This window comes from Sorex araneus, chromosome 2 (genome assembly GCF_027595985.1).
Source record: "Sorex araneus isolate mSorAra2 chromosome 2, mSorAra2.pri, whole genome shotgun sequence".
In the NCBI taxonomy this organism is placed as follows: domain Eukaryota; kingdom Metazoa; phylum Chordata; class Mammalia; order Eulipotyphla; family Soricidae; genus Sorex; species Sorex araneus.
This window is the reverse complement of record NC_073303.1, coordinates 62,743,976-62,760,039: the sequence shown is the minus strand read 5'-3', so window position 1 is coordinate 62,760,039 and position 16,064 is coordinate 62,743,976. Positions and strand designations below refer to the sequence as shown.

Here is a 16,064-nt window from a genome sequence, read left to right as displayed (position 1 = left end):
GGAATACACTCATGTAGAGCAAAACCTACAAGATTAGCAACCACATTAACTAGGATTCTAGTCTAGTTATTTCATACAAACTCTACTCAATTCTTAATGAATAGGAACAAAACATATTTATCTTAGAGCTGCTGAATTTTTACTAGAAAAAGAAAGAATTCCTCACCAGTAGTAAGCTTGCACAGTGAAATATGGTTACACAAACTCTTAGGCACTTGGTCTTCCTTTTATTTTTATTTTTCTATTTTATAAGTTAGTTCACAATATTTGATAACATTTAATATTCAAGCACCAATCCCACCACCATTACACCTTCCCACCACTAAATTTGGGATGTTTCTATCCCAAGCCCCAATATCTGTCTCAAAACACAACTGAAATAATATATTTTGTATTGTCTGTTATGAAGAACTGCTGAACATGCTTACAAAAAAGTGTTCATATAGGAAACAGTATGAAGATTGTTCTATTTTTGCAGGAGCCAGTAAGGCATACTATAGGATATCACTAACATGTTGTTGAAGCCACCATCCAGATCACATGGCTACTTCTCCTGGAGCGAAGCATAACAGGAGGCCCCCATAACCATGCCACCAAACTTCAGGCCAGGTTGTTTCACTCAGGGTGTCCCAGAGGGGGTGGATGACAGCCTTCCCCACCCCAAGGGACCCAGCACCGCCAGACGAAAATCTCCACAACCTAACTGCCGTCACGCTCAAGGCTGTCCCCAACAGGCTTAGGCCGAGCCTCACATATGAATGAACATATTCCTGGACACATCATAAGACACTCCCTACCCATTCTCCATAATGGCTACACCTCATTGGATGAGGTTCAGATAGGCAATAAGTCATAGAGGGAAATATATACGTATATATACATATATATGCATATATACATATTTTCATATAATACATATATATGTATATATACCAAATGTCTTCTTTTTTTGTAATCAAACTTCTACTAATAACCTCAATATACCATCCATTACACACTGGTCATCATACCTAAACTCATGAAGAAATGAGTTCTGGATGTATACTTGGTGGGTTTTTTTTTTCCTGTTCTGTTTTGATTAGGTCTGGGGGCCACACCCAGTTTACATCTGGCTCCATGCTCATGGGTCACTCCCAGGGTGCTGGAATTAAACCCGGATTAGCTGCTTACAAGGCAAGTCCCCTACCTTCGGCACTATCTCTCCAGCCCTTCCTGCATGTATATTTATTAATTCAAAAAATAATCAGAATTAATGAATATTAGTTAAGGCTAAAGTCTGGTGCTCTACCGAATGAGCTATCCAGGCTCTGGACTGGATCAGTAGCACAGTGGGTAGGGTGTTTGCCTTGCACACGGCTGACTGGGTCCGATTCCTCCGTCCTTCTCCATCCGGCAAGCTACTGAGAGTATCCCGCCCACATGGCAGAGCCTGGCAAGCTACCCATGGCATATTTGATATGCCAAAAACAGTGACAAGAAGTCTCACAATGGAGACATTACTGGTGTCTGGTCGAGCAAATCGATGACCAACGGGATGGCAGTGCTACAGTTAAGGCTACTGTACTTCTTTCTTAAAAAAATTTCATAGTTTAAGTAACATTATTGAGATAGTGTTAAATTTTATGTCACTGGTGTACAAAGTGGCTGCATTTTGCTATCACTAACTTGCTCATGACCAGTCACCACCATCCTTCATCAACTTTAGTCCTGTTTCTCTCCACCCCCGAAATGTCTGCCAAGTTATGTGATCTAAGGCCAAGGAGTTTGCATATTTTGATATTCTCTAGTCCCTAGTTTTGTCTCTTTGTATTCAACAGATGAGTGCTATCATGCGGTATAAGTCTTCCCTCTGATTTATTTCACTTAATGGGATACCCTACAGTTCGGTCCATGTCCCGGGGTATTTTCTCATGGTCTTTCCCTATAATTACATGGCTTTCCACTGGGGAGTTGTACTCCTAAGAGATATTCTTCTAAGTGAAAAATTTCACCCGATTTCACATGAGATGTAAAGTTTTACATGGATGCCTTTCTACAATGAAAATGACTTCAATAAACTTCCTGAGTATTTTTAGGAAAACGCCTTTCTAGCCATTTTCATGATGTACTATGATGGCTCCCTGTGGGGGACTTTGTGTAATGTAAAAGTCAGCTATATAACCGCATTTTTTTTCTCGCTCTGAAGTTGTCTATACTACTGAAATGGATGAAATGACAGGGCTGTCCCAATATGACATTAGCATATTGAAAATGAGCCATTCAAATACTTCAGGGCCCTGTCAGACTCTGAAAGAACTCCTGATTATATATCAGTCTGAAACAAACTCATAGAGAGTAAAATGAAATCGAGGTTAAAATTTTCAATCTCAAATGGATTAGCCTCTAAGAAATTTATTTAAAAGTAAAAACCATGAGACAAAAAAGAAAAGTTGTATACATGATTGGAACAACATACTGAGATATCTGAAGTATATATATATATATATATGTATGTATATATATATATATATATATTTGAAGTTTACCAAGTCTCACAATGGAGACATTAATGGTGCCCACTCGAGCAAATCAATGAACAACTGGAGGACAGTGCTACAGTGTTACCATCTCTGCTCTATGGATTTTAAACATTTTACATGGATTTTTTCATGTTCATTCTCAAAAAACCCGAGGAACCAGCCACTGTTTATTATCATGTAAAATGAGACAACAAGGTTCAGAGAAATTAAGTATGATTTTCAAAGTCAAATCATAAGATAAAATTTATTTATCAAAATTTCCTGTATAATTCTGGAGTTTTTTTTTAATTACTACATTGAACCACAGTTATGAAAGAAATGATGTGCATCGCAGAATATATAATATGACACGAGAAAATTGTTTAATTCATTACATTTTTCATCTGCTCCTGTGTGTCCTTACCTTGTTTCCTTCTTATGGCCCCTGCTGTCTTATCTCTGGGCCCCTAACTCATTCTGTGGACCCTCCTCCCAGCCCATTATGCAATATTCACCTGTTGTCCCCCTTAGAATACTATGAGGGTCTCTGGTTGAGGGCTGATAATTTGCTGAATCATCTCTTTTCCAGCCTAAAGTGTAATAGGTTCTGGTCTAGGCTTTGATACAATAATGGACAAAAAGACATCCCCCCAACTTCTACCCTCTTGCCTTCTATAGTCTAATGAGAGAGACAGAATGGAGCTAGAAAAGTGAAACATATAGGCCATTACATTGGTAAATTATATGGAGAAATAATAAATCAGAGGGAGAATGAGTCACAGAGGAAATGCAGTCTGGAATATGCATGGCAGTTTTAGGCAATATTAACAGTTTCTGACTTCTAGTCTGATTGTTGAGGAGTATTGCTATAAATTTTTGAGCAGAAAAGGGACATAATCTGATTTAAATTTTAACAGACTCCCTCTGGTAATTACCACTGAAAATCAAGAGCAGTGGAAAAGGGAAGCGGGCTGATTCAGTCTTTGAACTAACTTAGTGCAGTGATTCAGGCAAAAGTGCTGAAAAAAAAGTTGAGTTGGACTCAAGTGAACGGAATGGAAGAAATAGATAGAAGCACAAAACTCATGATATATAGGAAAGATCACATGGATTTGTAAAGGACAAGATGCAAGATGTGAGAAAAGAAAAAGGCCAGGACAGCGCAAAGTTTTCTGGCCCCATAAACTAGAAGAAGGAAGTTGTCAATCACTGAGATGGAAGAAAGAATTAAAAGCAGAAATCATTTACTGTTTCCTTTTTGTTTTCGAGAGTTAGGTTAGAGATGCCATTTATATAATTAAATTAGACACGCAAGTCCAGTTAGATATAGATGCCATGCAGGTTGAGCTACACCTTCTGGTGTAGATGAGCACCTTGGGGAAGGCTGGTCTTGGGGTGATTGCTCGATCACAGTAACATAGTAGCACTGTCATACCATTGCTCATCAATTTGCTCCAGTGGGCACCAGTAACGTCTCCATTGTGAGACTTGTTGTTGCTGTTTTTGGCATATTGGATATGCCACGGGCAGCTTGCCAGGCTCTGCCGTGTGGGCGGGATCATCTTGGCAACTCGCCAGGCTCTCCAAGAGGGATGGAGGAATAGAAACCAGGTCGGCTATGTGCACGGGGTTACGCCCTACCTGCTGTGCTTTGGCTCCATTCTGGAAGTAGTGAGTGGTCGCAAGGTCAACATAATGTCTCACATTAACGTAAAGAAATAAAATATATAAAACCTCAGAATCTGAAACACCATAGAAGTCATGATAAAGATCGAAGAAACATCTCTCCTGAATGTTTAAAAATAAGAAATTTGGTGGTAGAGGTGGGTGGGGATTGAGTGGGGTTGTTCCATAGGGGGTGCTCACTCAGAGCTTCCACTGGCTCTGCTCAGGGCTCATCCTCCAGGTGCTGGGGGAACTAGCTGTGAGGCTGGGGACTGAACCAGATGTCTGTGAGGCACACTACTTTCCTATCATTGTTACTTTTTATAAAGAACAAACAAGATTTGTCAACTAAAGAATAGAAAGGGGAAAAAAGAGAGAGAATGAGATACTAGGGAAGTAGTAACTGCCGGGAGATCCCAAGGAAGATCTCAGTATGCTCTGCGGCTTAAAAGGCAGCCTTGCAAGAGCACACTCGCAGGCGCCAGCCCCAGTCCAAGGGTGCAGTGAATGATACAGTGGCTGTACTTTCAGCACACATCTCCCAAACCAAACGGTTCCCCCCAACTATCATTGATTCAGCGATCCCCTCTCTAAGGACCAAACGTGATGGCCTCTCAGTATCTACATTGCAAACCATAATGCCCAAAAGGAGAGAGTATGGGGGAAATTGTCAGCCACAGAGGCAGGGGAAGAGTTGGAAAAGGGGTGGTGGTGGTGGTAATCCTGGGGACATTGATGGTGGAAGATGTGCACTGGTGAAGGGATGGGTGCGTGATCATTGTATGACTGAAACTCTAACATGAAAGTTTCCTAACTGTATCTCAATAATAATAATAAAAAAAAAATAGTGGCTGTATATGCCTTCTCCAGAAACTCCACAGTCAGCTGTGTATAAGTACCACAGCTGTTCCGTGCAATCTCTGTTGAGCGCTACAGCTAAAAGGACAGGCAAGTGTCGCAAGTGTCATGTGTGAAATTAGGGGTGCAGTCTTGCACTGGTGCCAATGCCACAATACTACAAACAGAATGTGTGCACCACAACCAAATCAGGATCTTATAGTTCTTGTAGTCCCTGGTAAGGACACGAGCAGGTGCCACAAATAAGGGAGCCTGGATCTCAAGGATCACTGCAGCCAAGGAGAAGAGCAACCCTAAGCAGGCACCCTATTGAACTGCATGAGGGTCAGGCATCCATGTGACTTCCAGTCATCGCTACAACAACAACAACAACAACAACAACAACAACAACACAGCAATATGGCAAGGGACAGGGTAGAGGTAATCACCTTCCCTGTATGTGGGTTCATCATCATCATCATCATCACCATCATTATTATGGCAGTGTTGAACTGTGTATATATGATAATACTAAGGTGGAAGTGCTGAATTCAACAAATCTTTTTTTTTTTTTTTGCTTTTTTGGGTCACACCCAGCGATTCTCAGGGGTTACTCCTGGCTCTGTACTCAGTAATTACTCCTAACGGTGCTGGGGCAGCCATATAGGATGCCAGGGATTGAACCTGGAGCAGCCGTGTGCAAGGCAAATGCCCTACTCGCTTTACTATTGCTCCAGCAGAATTCAACAAATCTTTGATATCACCAGGTGACTATGAAAGCAGAAAGTCAAAGAAGCTTCGGCTCTCTGTAGGAGAGTGATTTTTGACTAATTGTGGTACTTTTATTGAGGAAGGAGGAAAGAAACTTCCTGAAAGGAGGGAAGGCACTGGAGAGAAGGTGATGACGTCCGTTTGGATCACTTAAGTTCTCACACGCTCAAAGGCAACCTGGAGTGGATATTTCGAGAGGCACTCGAGTAAGTGGCAGTCACAGCTGATCTGTCAGACTGAAATATTAAAGAGATCTGTTCAAAATCTATTTATAGAATTGAGTCTCAGGGTGGAGTGAAATACTGAATAGAAGATTTAATAACTGAGAGGTCAGAAAACTGAACAAAGTATCATCATGAATGCTGATATTCAAGAATTAAGGGTAAAGAACTTGCCTTGAGGCAAGTGATCTGAGTTCAAATCCCACCACCACATCTGGTCTCCTGAGCATCCCTAAGGGGGACCCCTGAGCACAAAGCCAGGAGTAAGGCTGAAGTACAGCTGAGTGCAGCCCCTAGACAAAGAAATCGAAACAAAAAAAGATATCCATATCTCTCTATCTCCTAATTCCTAGTTCCTGTATAGAAGAAATCTGGAAGGTTTTTTTTTTTCCTTTCTTTCTAGCCACTACTTCAAAGCAATGTAAGGAAGAGCATATAATCAACAGAGAGATTTATTTTTCACAAAAAGAACATAACATGAAAATTAAAAAAATAGATTTATATTAAGACAATTTTGTGAATGATTGGCTCAGAGCTTCTCTTTTCTGAGGGAATAGCTCTAGACATGTAGGACTGGAAAGAAATTGAAGCAATGGCAAGGGACACACTAGATGTTGACTGTGCTTCTGGTGATGCCAAGAGGTGAGCGGAAATAAGAAACCAAATCAAATTAGCCCTCACATTCCATAAGGTCAAATCTAAATTATTATTACCCCAAGAACACTTTTAAAGCAGCATGACTATAGGAAAAGGCATGAAGTCAACTTGCCAAGGGAATGTAAGGAGGAAATGTAAGCTATATATCACCTTGCACATTTTAATGTTTGCCATTCTTCTTTTAACTTTTAACTGCTTTTGTTTAATTGGTGGCTATTTTTCTACCACTTGTCAAAATACTGCACATTTCTCAGCAGGATAACCAAGACCCTATCCTTGGCTATTTTAATTCCTTGTCCTTTTCTAATAGTATACCTACTTTCTTGTCCTTGTGCATCTTCATCAGTCCTTAAGATCTGTACATCAAGGGGCCAGAGAGAAAGGACAGCAGGCAGGTGACAGCCATGCACGCGGCCAAGCTGCTGGTTCCAAGCCCACATCCCATATAGTCCCTCAAACGCCTCCAGGAGAAATTTCTGAATGCAGAGCCACCAATTATCCCTGACCAGCCCCGGGTATAGCTCCCAAATAAAGAACAATTTAATTAAATTTTGAAAGAGGGACTTTTACATCAAGTGTCTTCTTCTTCTTCTTCTTCTTTTTTCCTTTTTGGGTCACATCTTGTGATGAATAGGGTTTACTCCTGTCTCTGCAGTCAGGAATTACTCCTGGCAGTTCTCAGGGGACCATATGGGATGGTGGGAATCAAACCCGGGTCGGGTACATGCAAGGGGAACGCCCTACCCACTGTGCTATAGCCCCAGCCCCATCAAGTATCTTCTTATCATAAAGTGTCTATACTATCTGCACATCAAATCTGACCCCTTGTCAGACTTGATGTGGCTGCTTAGGAGTCACCTTCTTAAAAGGCCCTTGTTCCCAAAGGCACTGAGCCACTTTCTCACTCGAAGCTCCCACAGTCCCTTTTGAATCCCTCTTTCATTCACTCGGTACTATTGTATTGTCACCACCTTTTGGAGAATCTTTCCAATACATGCCTTTATTTTTATAGACTTAAATAGAGACTGGAGAGAGGATAGAACACTTGCATTGCACACTGCTGACCTGGGTTTGACCCCTGGCACCTGATACGGTTTCCTGAGCACCCCAAGAGTGACACCTGACTGCAGAGTCAGGGGTAAGCCCTGAGCACTGCCAGGTGTGGCCCAATCACCAAAATCAACTACGAGTGAAAGAAAATGCACATCATTCATCTCTGCGTCCTCTCTTCAAACAAACTGCCAAATGTCTTTTTATCAATTTTTTATTAACACAGCATGATGATTTACTAAGTTATTCATAACTGAATTTTAGGCATACAATGTTCTAGCACCAATCCCACCACCACTGCCAATTTTCCTCCACCATTGTTTGCAGTTTCCTCCCTACTTTTCCAGCCTGCCTTCCTGACGGACACATTCAACAGTGCACAAGGCTTACTCCTGGCTCGATTTTAAGGGATCACGTCTGGCAAGGTTTGGCAGATATTATGGGCTGCCAGGGATCAAACCTGGGTAAGCCGTTTGTAAGGTAAGCATCCTGCCTGCTATCCTATGCCTCGGACCCCTACAGGCACAGCTTTAAGTTGGGCTGCTGTGGTTTGCATCACCTGCTTTCAGTGATGTGGACCCTTCAGGGTGTAGAGCTATTCAACTTCTCCTTTAATGTTACTCTCTAAAAAAGTTAAATAAACAGGTAAGTGAGGTGAAAGGCACTGCAAATTTGGGCAATAAAGAATATTAAGTAATATCCACCTAACTATGTCCCATCTTCCCCTGGTCCCCACCCCAAAAGGAATCTAAAGACTAACTCCTGGAAATACATTATGTATTCATACATTTGAAACCATTCCGGCCTTGAGTTAAAAATGCATAGATCATCTCATACATTTGGGTGGGAATAGTTAATTTCTACTTTAGTAAAATTTAATTACACAGTGCAGGTCCGTCAGCTATAGTCACATGTTACATACAAGAATTTAGAATTTCACAAATTAAAGTCTACATCTTTTACCAATTTCCATAACCCCTCAATATTTTTCCCCGGTTACCAAGCAAATAATTGGAAAGGGAAAGCAATGAAATGAGAAGAAAATTTCTGATACTTACGAGGATATAATTAAATGGCTTCAGTCAATGGAAAAAGTAACCAGCACTGCCAGAAACTTATGAACACAGTGAGCAGCAAATGCTTTGGCTGTGGGTAATTAAAAGATGACTGATCTAGACAAGATGGATGCAGGATGAAGGACACATTTGACTTTATTAACTGTCAATGAGAGGGATTACAATTCAGGGAATTTGTTTTTTATTATCCCTTATTTTAATAAAGTTGTTCACAATGATTTATTGCATTCAATATTCCAAAATCAACCCCACCACCCCTACACCTTCTCACTACCAATTTTCCTAACAATTCTGCAAGCCTGCCCCAATAGCAGGATCTAAATGATTTATTTTGTATTGCTTGTATGATTAATTCACTAAAAATGATCAAAAGAGATTTCCTTAGAAGAATGCATATAAAGATTATTGTACCTCACTCTAGAGCTATTAAGACCTTGTAGAAGAGATTCCTAACATGTTGTTATGGGGTAAGCCTTGTGTGTTATTAATCTTTTCCTAATTGAGGTTGGTTGCCTTCTACTTTACATCCCATGCAATGTGGTGTGCTATTCCTGATATAGCACATGAGAAGTCATGACAGAAATTCTAAAATTCTGAAGGGGTGATACAGGTGGAGTTTAGAATTTTAGAATTCCTGTCATGACAGGTAGAGTATGAGATGTCATGACAGGAATTCTAAAATTCTGAAGGGGTGATACAGGTGGAGTTCGATTTTTAACTGGAGAGTGACTTTGGGATCTGGAAACAACGTTGCAGCTTGCTGATAGATATCCTTTTTTGAGATTTATTGAATACATTCATTGAAAAACTCAGATATGCAGGTTTGTGATGAAAATCTCCAGACTCTCACAGAATCGGGGCTGGACGACCTTCCCTCCATCCTCCTGTTCTTCAGGGAGCCTGGCAGTCACGCCCATGACCTGCCTCTAGCATCGTGTAAACTCACTAATCAGCCATGATCCAGAGACTCATAAATAATTTAGGGAATTTGAAGGAACAAAATTGGAAAAAAAAAGAAGTCTAGAAGTCAAAGTTAAGAAAGGCAGTGGAAAATCATTTAAAAAAATGAGTTATGTGAAAATCTGTATTGTTTTGAATGGAGTCTCCCCAGCAGTGCTCAGGAGGCCTTAAGGTATATCCTGACAATTATTGACCATGGAAGCTGGTGGATGAGTGTGAGGGGAGACAATGTCCTTAAGAGCTAATAGTGCTTAGTATCATGTCCAGATCATCATAGCCTTACTCCGGTCTCCAGCTTCACTCTGTGATGGTTGGGGAATCATGGGTGCCAGAAATTCATTCAGACATCATCAGCTGCATGCATGCAGGGCACAAATTAATCCCTGTGCTAGCTCTACAGCCAGAATATTTTTTAAATCATGTCATATTGTGTGTGTGTGTGTGTGTGTGTGTGTGTGTGTGTGTGTGGTGTGTGCACAAGGAAACATGTTAAGAGTGGTTGCCTGGGGAACACATTCTGGTCACAAGCTGAGATGTGAAATGCTGAGATAAAACACAGGGAAATAAGAATTTATTTATGACAGACTGCAAGAACTATGAAAGTTTGCAAGTGAATAAAAAGAGTTATATGAGAGCTTCTAAAATTTTCCCACTCTTGACTCCTTTTCACCTGAGAAATTTTTTATTTGACTTTGTGTATGAAAAATAAGAATACAAATAACATACATCTCCTGACTAAAAACATAATTTTTTTTTAAAAACAAAGTTTTCTTATTGCCACATTCAGTTGAAATGCCATATGGGGCCATACCCCATACAGTAAAAACTACATATCGGAGGATGCACAGGATTGAGAAGAAAGAAGATAGCAAAGGAGGTATAAGTGTTTTTGGATGTAGATCACCCATCATCCAATCTGAAATGAACATCTTTGTTATTTCAAATTAGAGATACCTCTGTTATGGTACAAATTTTATTTTGATACAATTTACCACAACTTAAGAAATGCTACATAAATATGTACATTAGTTTTTGTGCATACCACATCCATCCCAGTAATACTGAGCAAAAAAAAAAAAAAAACCAAAGGGAAGGTCGGAGAGATGGTACAGCAGGTGAGGCTCTTGCCTTGTCCATGGTCTATGTGGATTCGAACCCTGGCATTCCAAATGCTCCCTCAAGCCTGTCAGGACTGATTCCCTAGTGCAGAGTCTGAAGTAACTCCATGCACTGCCAGGTGTGGCCCCTGAACAAAAACTAAAAAAATTTTCATCAAGAGCAGACTTAAAGATTTAATAAAGATCCATCCATCAATCAAAGAGTCAACAAAAAACTCAGGCAACATAACCTGGTACAAGTGTCCCAGGAAGACCTAACTTGACAAATGAGCTCTATCAAAAGATACTGCTAATTACAAACATACTTGGAGATACTCTTCACCTCTTGGCAAGAGATGCGACTTCTTGTTGGAAAGTCCCAACCAATATGACATTAGAAGTACTATGCTTTGATTTTATTTTTCATAAGGAAAAAGAAAACAAAACAGCACCATAACCTTCCTTCTGAGTATCTTAACTCTCCTCCTAGATAAACAAGTATCCTGGGCCCTGTTCTCTAATAAACAGTTAGGAACTCATTCAAACTCTCAGGCAGATAAAAATTGCTGCAGTCATTCATCAACTTTTTGGACCTTGTTGGATTATTAAAAGCACTTCACAGGAAAGTAGTTTTTCAGTCACAAATTATTATTTTTCTTTATCTTTCTTGGCTACTCAGGAAATAAATAGAGACAAAAAGTAAAGGATAGTAACCACAGCCAAATCATTACGTGCATTGTTATCTGTATCTTCAGAGCAAGTTTTGCCTAAGCACCATTGTCAAGAGCAGAATCAGTTCTCGTCCAGGAATAAAGTTAGGCTTTAGAATAAAATTAATAGGCTCAGGATATGAACCTATGACCTGTTGAATTGCCACAGCACTTTTAATCAGAAATACTGGCCAAGATACCCAAGTAATTACCATTCTTCAGATGATTGGCAATAATATAATTAAACCTCACTTGCCGCTTCACAATAGTTTAAAAGGGTAAGTTGTTAAATAAAGTACCACCCTGTGATTTGATTTCCACTAAGAACAAAAGTTGTTGGCACATGATGAGTTCTAGACAATTAAAATGCACCAGACCTCTTTTCTAATGATGAAAATAATAACTGCTCCTGGAACTTATCATTAATTCACATTATTCAAGATTCTCAATTGTAATGTGTGCTGATCTTATCACCACTCAGGCAACAATGGAGAAATCAGCCCCCTAGTTCCTAACATAGAAATTGTACTTGCTCCTTTTGCAAGATTTTGAATTTGAATTCATTGCTTTCAATTGTATCTCTAATCTTCTTTCCTTTGTCTACTCCAATAACATTTCAGAACACTGAACTGTATATTATGAAAGATAATGCAGTATTTATAATTTCCTGGTCACAATTATGTCTTTATATTTTATTCCAAGCTCTTTTCCCCTCCATGCATTTTTCACATGGCACTTCTGCTGACAACATATCCAAACTGTTAGAACTCACAGTTTCTTCACATTGTTGTAAATAATTCTAACATTCATAAGCCTATAAAGCTATTCAGGAAGTAAAGTGTGGCAAGCTAATGATATTGAATATGACAACGATTCAATATTATTAAAATGATCTTCGAATTTTCTTATCTCATGCCTTTGATGTACTAGTTCCTTCAAGATAATCACTAGCTTGAGTTGAAGAAATTCCAATGCTTATATTCTGGCTTTTTTGGTGGGAGGTTAAGGTCACACACAGCAATGCTCAGGACTTACTCCTGGCTCTGTGTTAGGGATCACTCCTGGTGGGGCTTGGTGATCCTTTGAGATGCCAGGTGTGGATCCCCATTTGCCACATGCAAGGCAACTACCCTACCCACTAAAAATACAACATTTTTAATGTCTACCTGGTATCTGCCAGAGAAGATGGATACATTCACATTCCTAGCATTACTTTATCAGGGTTTCTTTTTCTCCACATCCATGCCGACATTATGTTTTAGGAATTTTTCATATAGACCATTCTCATAGGCATGATTTCTATTTTTATTGCATTGTCTTGATAATCATAACATTTTTTATATGTTGTGGGATATCTGTAATACCCTGCTTGGTGACATGTCTGTTAAGTTTTCCTCCCATTTTTTAAATGAGGTGAATTATTTTCTGGTTGCTTTTTTTTTTTTTACTTCCTGAAATATCTTGAATGTCAGTCATCAGTGCAAAGTGGTATGTGAGTATTTTTTTCTGCTTGGTAGGCTATCTTTTTGTTTTAGCGATAGTTTCTTGGCTCTGTAGAAGTCTTTTAGTTTGATGTAATCCCTCTTTATTCACTTTTGCTCATTTCCCTTGCCACTAGAGTTGACTCCCCTAGTATATCACACAAACCAATAACACAGAGTGTTTTGCCTAGACTTTTTTCGATATGTTTTATGGTTTGGGTCTAACATTTAAGCCTCTAAACCATTCTGAGTATCTTCTGTGTTGAGAATGAAACAGTGAGTTCCAGTTTTATTCTTTTGCATGCGGTTATCCAGATTTCCCAACATTGACTGGCTTTTCTCCATTTTATGGTATCAGCTTGTTTATCATAAATGAACTGTTCATATTTATGCAAATCTCACCCTGGAATTCTATATTCTCTCTTTTGTTCCACTTTCTATTCTAATTCAAGCACTATTTTGATTACTACCACATTGTAGTATAGCATGAAAAGGCATGTGATGACTCCATTATTTTTCCTCATGATGGTTTTGTTTTTTAGGATCTGCTGGGGTTCCATCCAAATTTCAATACAGTTTGTTCTATTTCTTTGAAAAATGACATTGTGACTTTGAAAGACTTTAAATGGAATCTAGATAGTGTTTCAAAGAGAAGGGTCAACTTATCATTTTTATACTTCTAATAGCTGAGCATGAAATATCATTCAAACTCCTTGTGTCTCCTGATCTTTCTTTTAACAATGGCATAATTTTCAGTGCACACATTTTCCACTATTTTTGTTGATTCTCAGCTATTTCGTTTTTTAGATGTGATGATAAAAGGGATTTAAAAAAGTGGTTTTATTTTCGAGTTCATTGCCTGCATATAGAAATCAAACAAATTTTGCATATTGATTTTACAGTCTACCACTTTATTAGCTGTTTTAGATCTCATCATTTTTAGTGGAGTCTTCAGGGTCTCTATGCACATCATGATCCTCTTTGCAAATAGAGAACTGCTATGGCAATGAGAATTTTTCAAATCTGTAGCTGGTCCCATCTAAACAGTTAAATTTGAGGACGCCTGAATCTTTATGTGTTTGGCACATGTGACAGTCATCCAGTAGGCCTGGGAAACATCAGGAGGGTTTTCAGTCAAAACTCTCTGGTGTGGGACCTGGGCGATCGTACTGCGGCTGGGGTGTTTGCCTTGCAAGTGGCTGACCCGGGTTCAATCCCCGGCACCCCATATGGTCCCTCAAGCACTATCAGGAGTAATTCCTGAGTGCAGAGCCAGGAGCAACCCCTGAACATCACCGGGTGTAACCCCAAAAGCAAAAAACGAACAAACAAACAAAAAAGCACAAAAATGATTATCCGGCTGCTAGGGGTTGGAGAGAGTACCACGGGTAGGCTGTTGCCTTGCATGCAGCCCACCTAGCTTCTATCCCTGGCATCCCATATGGTCCCTGAGCACACAGCCAAGAGTAAGCCCCGGGCACTGCTGGGTATGGCCTCAAAACCAAAAAGGAAAAGAAAATAAATGACTATCTGTCTGTTGCCAAGTTCATGGTCATACAGACGTGGGTGGCCCGTGGGGAACCACGGCAGCGAGGGTTGCACACTCAGTTCCAGCTGTCCATGAGTGCACGCCCCACGCACTGGCGAGAACCCTCCTGTCTGCCTTGTGCCAGCAGAGGAGCAAAGCAGGCTGGCCGTGACCAGGAAACTACTCTCACTGCTGCCTGGGGACACGTGCTTGGCAGGTTTGTGGTGGCTTGTGATGTGAGATGGGCCGGGCACACACATGGACCCAGTAACAGCTATGCTCCAAGCCGGGAAGGTTCTGGATGGCTGCTTTCTAGTTTGTGAGCACGAGGGGTCACTAACCTCCTGTTGTCTCAGAGACTCAGGTGGACGCTTAGACACAGAGTCAAGTGGGGTTGGGGGGGCAGCAGCAGGCTAGGGGCATGGAGGCAGGAGGGCAGGCCTGGCAGATGGACAGGGGACACTGTGCAGGCACACAGGCAACTGTGCCTCGCTAGGAGTTGGGGGGAGCGGCAAACAGGTGGGTTGCTTTGGGGGTCCAGGAGCAGCAATATGGCCAGCAGCCTGCCCCCTGGACACTGGCAGCTGTCCAGACTATCCTAGTGGGAGCCAGCGTGCTAGCTGGGAATCCTTCCCCAGCAGACCTAAGGCGGGGATAAGGGACCATACCAGCTGGGGGCAGAGAGCACTTTGGGGCTCCCAAGAGCAGAGACTGGCAGAGAGAGGGGAGGGAGGGGAGCACTGTGGGCACTGGGAACCCCGCCCTGGTCAGCAGGGAGCTCTCTCTCCTTACACTCGTGGTTTGCTCACTGTCAGCGCCTGCCAGGTTGCAGGGCGCTTTGTGGCCCAGGTCAAGAGGACTTGGTCATTTTCCCTCCTTCATCCCTGAGCTCAACTACTCGGGAGGAACTTGCCTGAGGACTTTTCCCTCAGGATATGCTAGAGAGATCCAGATTGCAGCAGCCAGCAGTATCACTGCTGAAAGGCGGCTAGGACAGTCCCACAAAGGAACACAGCCCCTAGTTTCTTGGCTTTGCTCCGTGTGGAACACACATGTGAGTGAATGTGAGGGTTTCTGTTCAGGGAAAACACCCTGCTCTCCAGGGCCAAGCTCTGCAACTAAGAAAACATTTTTCCCAACAGCAGGTCATTATCACATACTGGGGGTTCTTGATTTGGCAACAGGGTCTCCATTCTAATCTCTGGACCGTGTCCTTTGATTCTCTAGCGAAGAGACCTTGCTTGCTTCCCTTTGGGGGAGGTTTCTGTGGAAAATAAGCTAGATTTGGGCGGAGCTCTGCTGTGTTCAGGATGAATTTGGAGACAAGTTTTTCCTCTTTGGCCATGTCAAGCTCTGTTCTAACAACAATTCAAATTATTTTCATATGTGCTCAAGATGTCAAAAATCAGATAGGCTAGACACTGTAATGTGATTTAGAGATGACCGCTGGACTAGAGCTGTTACCCACTGGATTCCACGGGATGTCAAATGAACGCATGGCTACCCACCTAGG

General features: G+C 41.1%; 1 protein-coding gene across 1 annotated transcript in view; it reads right to left on the bottom strand.

Annotated features, from left to right (window-relative positions):
- MMP16 (matrix metallopeptidase 16) overlaps positions 1–16,064 on the bottom strand; it is a 302,754-nt gene that overhangs the window by 88,732 nt on the left and 197,958 nt on the right. The gene's annotated exons all lie outside the window — the stretch shown is intronic.